Raw genomic sequence first — 6,826 nt, 5'->3', positions numbered from 1 at the left:
GCTTTCTTCGATTACAACAGTAGCGGCCATATCAAATTTAATTCCAGCCATGTTATGGCCACCCTATTTAGGTAAGTATTGCTGTATATTTTGATTTTTAGGGTGTTTATTGATGAATTAATTAGGGGATACTCCCTCCGTCCCTAATTGTTTGCTTTACTTTCCTTTTTAAGGTGTCCCCAAAAGATTGCCCCATACTACTTTTGGCATGTTTTACCACTTGCACTCTCTCTATCTCTCTCCTCATTGATATATGTGTCAACCCATGTGCACCATTTTTTGCCCAAAGCCTTAATAAAGTGGATTTATGGTTTGAGGCAAACAATTGGGGACAGAGGGAGTATATGATATTGCCGGCCTTGAGTTATGTTTTGAGGGGCAATTGCCCCGGGCCTAGGATTAAGAGGGGCCAAACTATTGTGTTCAAGTCCACGTAGTAACGGAGTAAAATAAAACTAATACACTCTTCTATTAAAAATACAACTAATACATTCATTTTTTAAAAAATACAACTAATACAAGTATTTAATGTTTTTTTAAGTCCAAATCAAAAAGTAGAATAATTTAATGCTTGATGAATCAATCAAGAACTTAATACTAAAACAGACACCGGACTTGACACGTGTCACGTCTTGGTACTGTTTTTTCCCTCCGAAACTCCCTTTTCTTTTTTAGACAATTTTTTTTTGAATATATTTGTATAATACAACTATAATAATAATATTCCAAATCTTTTATATCTTCATATAATAAATATATTTCTATTTATTTGGTGTTCTTAATTCTCTTACATACACATTTACCTAAAATATTATTCCAACTCTTATTTAAATATCTTTTAACGGATTATTATTAGATTTAGCTAAAAAAATAGCAATAAAATTGATTAATATATGAAATTACTTTTAAACGGCCTTTTAATATATATGTGACGATATAATTTCTATATATCCCCTAATAGGTATGTTTTACCACATTTTATTTGTTAAATATGATTAATTTTAAAAAAAACTTAAGACTTACCGTGCATGACACAGGACCTAAGCTAGTTATTGTTTCTAAAGCTCAGTCATTTTGCCTGATTTTGATGTTCATGTTTCCTTGGCTTATAGTAATTGTTAGCTCTTATGCAATTGAAGAATGAAGCAATTCTACTTCTCTTTCAATCATATATGAAGTAAAATTCTTTTCTTCTTCGAGTGAGGTTTTTTTTTTTTTATTGTGTCAGCCCAATATCCAATGTTTTACTCGTCATGTGATGAATATTGTAGTTAGATTTTTAGGTGATAAGTGGATGACTAAGTAGCTTAGTTAGTTAGACTCTCTTGGTGGTACTTAATTAAGATTTAGGGTCAAATCTCGTTTATATCATTTCTCCTCGTACCTCTCTACATCAAAAAAAGATTTGTAGGTGATAATTTGACTACAAATTTTATTTCATTTTTGTAGAAATTAGACTATCATTTTTTAATACCAGCAAAATTACAAAAAATAAGGGGCTCTTAAATAATACCCCGGCCTAAAAAATGTCAAAATCGGGTCTATATCTTAGTTGTTAAAAAACAAAGAATAGTTTTAGGCCTATGCTTGTATTTATTTTTTCCTTACGAAAAGTTGAAAATAATATGAAAACTTATTGCAATTTTGTTAGTTAGGATATAACTTATTGTTTTTTTTTCTTCCGACTATTAAATTAGGATGGAAGAACTTGCATACTCGAGCTAGAATAGCCAAAGTAGAACAATCATAGCCATAATCGGGTCTATGATTCTTAGCTTCTACAAGGAAATAGTTATAGAGAGCCCACGACTAATAAAGGGAACAAACTCAATTTCCCGTTTCTAAAGGGCAAGCGCTCAATCATAATGAGCTTTTTGGTATTTTATCTGCATTTGGTAACTGTGTTTTTTCAGCTGCCTTAGTTGTTATTGAGGTAATGTTAATTTTTCTTTTTGTATTTATGATAACTCATTTTTTTTACTAAGTTTGTTTATATACATTTCTATCTATAATTTAAATTTGATTTATAATATTGTTTGATAAATCTACCGGACAAGTTGCTGCAAATGTATCCTAATTCTCCACGAGCTAGTGGAATCATAGTAGGCATGAGATTTAGTGTGTAATATATGTTGCAACAATGGACTAGAAGAACTGCTATTGACGATTTGATTTCACCATCAATGGCGTCATGATACTCTACATGGTATAAGATTCTCGTACTATAAAAATAGTACTCCGTAATTTCTAGTGCACTAAAAAAAATAGTAATTCGATTACATTTCTAAGTTATTAACAAACTTTAATAAGTAATTGATTGATTAATTTTTAACTTAATAGGCAATTATAGCTTCGGGATTCATGATGGTACAATACTTACGACTTGGTGTATCACAGAAAAGAGGTCTTTTTTTGTATCAGTTTCAGCCCCATAACCCTCGTTATGGTAGTAGTGGTTAGCCCAGTGGTTTTTGAAGAGCCACTTTACTTAGAAAGGTAATTTATCTTTATGCAATTTCAATTTAATTTGTTTATAATAAAGGATTTTATTTACACTAAGTTTATCATTACATTTTTTTTTTAGCTTGATAGGAGCGATTTTAATCTTCGTTGGAATATACCTCGTCATTTGGGGTAAAAAAGACGATAACAAAGATAGTATACCAGAAGATCAAGAGAGCCTGAGTGTAGCATAATAATCAAACAAACTCCATTTGCTATGTATTGCGGCCTATATAACTGTAATTGTTTTATGATTTAAATTTCTAATTATTCGGATTATAATCAATTAAAGTCATACTATTTAGCTAATTTTGATTTAGATCTCTAATTGTTCAAATTGTAATCGCTTAAAGATATAATTATTTATTGAGTATAATATATTTATATCATTTAAAAATTAGAGTAATTGCGTGCTACATACTAAATATTGTAGTAACCTCAATTTGATAATTAATGACATACCATAATTTCACCAAATCACTCTTCTTTAAAACCCAAAAAGGGTAAAAGTCAAAGCAAAGTAATTTTTCCTAATTTTTTTCTAATATAGTTGGGTTCAAACCACATTAAAAAATTATACGAAGTATTAAAATAAATTATTCATATAACAAATTACGTTAAGCTACATATATATTATATATTATATATTATATATTACACATCGTTTACACATATTATAATAACAATTATTCATATCGTTTACACGGTGATGATAAGTAATCTTTCCTAATTTATATTATATTACATAATGATTGACTTTATACGGATTCAAACAACACTTAAAAAATATATTACAATTATTTATAAAATTAACAAATTACGGTAAAATATATATATATATATATTACATTACATGACACATATAAAATGGTTTGTGTAGATACGGACTTACTCATGATTTTTATATTACCTTTGTCATATTAAATAATTTAATGATAAATAAATCATCTTATATTTTTTTTTTTAAAAAAAATAAAAATTAAGTGGGGTCAATTGACCCAATTACTTTATCCTTAAATCTGCCTCTGTTTACAAGCTCGTAGAACATGGATTTGCCTCTAATGGGATTTTCTATGCAATACAATTGACGAAATTGTCAACATGTCATAATAGGCTTAATTTATCAACTTTACACTACATTAATATGCAATTATATTGCTAAAAAAATATATAATTAAGTAATCTTTTAATTACTAAATGAGCTGATGAACATTTATTTAGGTAGGGTCGTAGGCTTGTAGGGGACCTCAAAATTTAACCCAAATATCTTATTACCAAAAATTACAAAATTTCATTAGAATATCTTGTTACCAAACAACTATGTCCTATACATATCAAATTAACTCTTCATGTTTAAATAAAATTCTTCGTACATTAATATCACACATCAGACTATTTAATTTGATTAAGTGATTTTAGGCTAGGTCGAACCAAAAATAGAAACTTTAATGCTAAAACTTAATGTTTAGTTCATCTGATCACCATAAGAACCTTCTACTGATCTTGTGATGAATGATGGTGATAGGCATAAAGAAGCTCTCGTTCCCGTGCCATCTTCATTTATTAAGAAACTTAATCAATAAAGCTCATAGTACTTTTTTTTTTTGGATAATTTGCGAGGAAGGTTTTTTTAAGTGGTCGACTTTGTGAGCAAGGTCCTTTTATGAAAAAGGTGGCACAAAAGGTCCTTTTATCGGCATTGAGTTGTGGGGAAGGTCCTTTGACCAAACTACGTTGTTGAGCAAATTTTCTCGGCCAAAAAAAACACTTTTTTTTCTCTTTTTTCCCCTTTCCCTCGATTTTCATTTTTTTTCCCCTTTTCCCCAATTATTAAACCTTAATTTCAGAACAAAATTATCGAGGATATATTTTGGGAATAATAGGATATATTTTGTGATCATATTTTATGGCTAGAATATATTTTGGTGATATTTAGTTAGTTCCCTAATTCTATTAGGTTAGGGTTAACTTGTATTATTTATTGGCCATGGCCGCAATCAATGAAATCTAATCTACGAGTTTATACAAATTTCTACATGGTATCAAGAGCAAGGTTAGATTTTGGGAGTGTTTACACAAATTACAAACTCTAACAATGGGCGATGATAAAAAAATATCATCACCACCTAAAATCGTTTTAGCTATCGCAGATCGTGGAGCAAGGGTTGCACGCACCCATATTGACAATTATTCTCAAGTTTTTTCTGCCGATCAATGGCAGGCTATTGCAAATCTCATTGACAACAACAAATTTCAAGATGATCAATTGATTGATAAGTTTGATACAAAGAAGTGGATTGTTGACACCGGGGCGTCTAGACATGTCACTTGTCATGATTCATGGTTGTTTGATACTCACAATGTAATGCATTGCCCTATTGTGCTTCCGAACGGTAAATCGGTGATAGCAACCAAGGAGGGTTCGGTTCGTTTGTCAGCAAAAATTATACTACATAATGTTCTTTTTGTTCCAGAATTGAGTTGTAATTTAATTTCAGTTTCTCAATTAATTGATGAAATGAAATGTACTGTCCAATTTAATTCTTCTATGTGTGCTATACAGGACCAATCGAGGGAGCATTGGAACGAGTGCTAGACGAGATGGACTATACTACTTCAGCGGCTCTGCTTCAGTGCAACATGTTTCGGTGCATGGTTCTAATTCTACTTTAGAATTGTGGCACAAAAGAATGGGTCATCCATCCAAAAAAGTGGTAAAACTTCTTCCCCCGATTGGTAATTGTACGGGTAGTTTAAATAAAGCATGTGAAATTTTTTTTCGTGCTAAACACCCTATAGATAAATTCCCAATAAGTAAGAATAAGGCTTCCCTAATATTTGAGAAAATACATTGCGATTTATGGAGCTTCTATAGACACGCTTTTTCGATCATGTGGGGCTCGATATTTTTTTACTATCGTAGATGATTTGAAGGAATTATGTCTTCGATAAGTGCAATTACTAGACATATTAAGGATCACTATTATGGAGATAATAAGTTCATTCTTTTGGGTCGTCATTGTCTGTTGCTAGATATGATAAATAATCTTTGGGCTAGTCAAATAGTCCAAAGCCCAATAGAATGGATCCTTTGAGGTCACACAACAAGGGTATTGGGTTAAACAAGTAAGAGGCCTATTAATGGGCCTCATGAGATCATGACAAACCATAAGGAGTGTTGGGCTAGAGTAGTTTGATTAGGATTAGGAGTTTGAGCTTGACATGGACTCTTATTTAGAGATATGATCTATAAATAAGATCCATGACTTAGATTGAAATAACGATTGACAAGTCAGTTAATTGTAACTCAAGCAACCAAGTCCCAAAACCCTAATCCCCTCTATCTTACTCACGGCTCTCTCTCTCCTCCCCTCGTCCGTACGGCCGGCCACCTAGGTGGCGCGTGTGGTGGTTCGCGGTTCTCTTTTCTTCGTAGAAGGTTAATTGAAAGGGTTCGATTACGACTAACTAGCATTAGTGGATGTTTAATCTGTGCCTGTGGACCAAGTAGAGGAATCACGTTTGAGGTTCTTTGTCTCCCGTTTGTTCTTGCTCGATTGCTAGTGGATTCACGCTTCAAAGGTATTATTAATTATTCTTTATGTGTTATGCATGCGATCTTGGGATTTATGAATATGTTTCATGTTTTCCGCTTTATAGTACCTATAAAGTCCTACAGTGGTATCAGTTAGCCTATGCATGTACATATATTGAATATTAATTCTTTGAATGTCCACAATTTTAATTCAGTTAGGAGGGAGAATAATTTAATTATGGGTCTATTAATATTTTAAATGTAATTTAACATATAGAATTATTAAAAGTTGTTTAATTTGCTCAAGAATTAGCCATAAAAGTCCGAATTTTTGCCCTAATATGTTCGAAAAATTCAAAAACCCCAAACCCTAATTCGAAAATTTCGAAACCCTAAACCCCTACATTGTGATTTTTGTGTTTTGGTTTTGATTTAATTCGATGCTTATGTGATTTATGATTTTAATCTATTTGATTTCATGTTAAATTATGAAGTTTTCATGATCAAGTTATTTAATTTAAGATTTAAATTGAATTGGGGATTAATTTCATGAAGAACCCTAATTTCAAGATTGAATATGATTTAATTTTGAAATTAATTGGACCACATTAAATTAATTTATTTTTTAAACAATAGATTTGTTTTAATTTAAATTAAAAATAAATAAAAAAAAAAGGTTTTGTGTGCGGCAGCCGCGGCTGAGTGGCGCAACCACAGCGGGGGCCGCTGCAGGTGGTCCGGAGGGAAGGGCGAGGTGGGGCAGCAGCCCGGACATCAGGAGCAGCAACA

Source organism: Chenopodium album, chromosome 16 (genome assembly GCF_948465745.1).
Source record: "Chenopodium album chromosome 16, dcCheAlbu1.1, whole genome shotgun sequence".
Classification (NCBI taxonomy): domain Eukaryota; kingdom Viridiplantae; phylum Streptophyta; class Magnoliopsida; order Caryophyllales; family Amaranthaceae; genus Chenopodium; species Chenopodium album.
Note: the sequence above shows the minus strand (reverse complement) of the source record.